The sequence below is a fragment of the Sinocyclocheilus grahami genome, unplaced genomic scaffold (assembly GCF_001515645.1).
Source record: "Sinocyclocheilus grahami isolate Dianchi unplaced genomic scaffold, SAMN03320097.WGS_v1.1 scaffold278055.1, whole genome shotgun sequence".
NCBI lineage: Eukaryota > Metazoa > Chordata > Actinopteri > Cypriniformes > Cyprinidae > Sinocyclocheilus > Sinocyclocheilus grahami.
Genome location: NW_015536392.1, coordinates 1 through 234, shown reverse-complemented (window position 1 = coordinate 234; position 234 = coordinate 1). Strand labels below are relative to the sequence as shown.

General features: G+C 43.6%; 1 non-coding gene across 1 annotated transcript; it reads left to right on the top strand.

Moving 5' to 3' along the window:
* Positions 1–99: 99 nt before the first annotated feature.
* Positions 100–187, top strand: trnay-gua (transfer RNA tyrosine (anticodon GUA)). Its single transcript is given in 2 exon segments — positions 100–136; positions 152–187. It is a non-coding gene; the product is annotated as a tRNA-Tyr (tRNA).
* Positions 188–234: the final 47 nt, after the last annotated feature.

Below are 234 nucleotides of genomic sequence, written 5' to 3'. Positions count from 1 at the left end.
GAAGAAAGCAGACTGGTAAAATATAATCACTGATTTGTATAAAATGATTTACATGTAGTGCGTGGGATATGGTATCAGGAGGCAGACGCCACCTTAACGCCTTCGATAGCTCAGTTGGTAGAGCGGAGGACTGTAGAGGCTCAACACTGGCATCCTTAGGTCGCTGGTTCGAATCCGGCTCGAAGGACATTTTTTTTTTAGATGAGTGCAAAATACTGTTTGTCTGCCGTTATT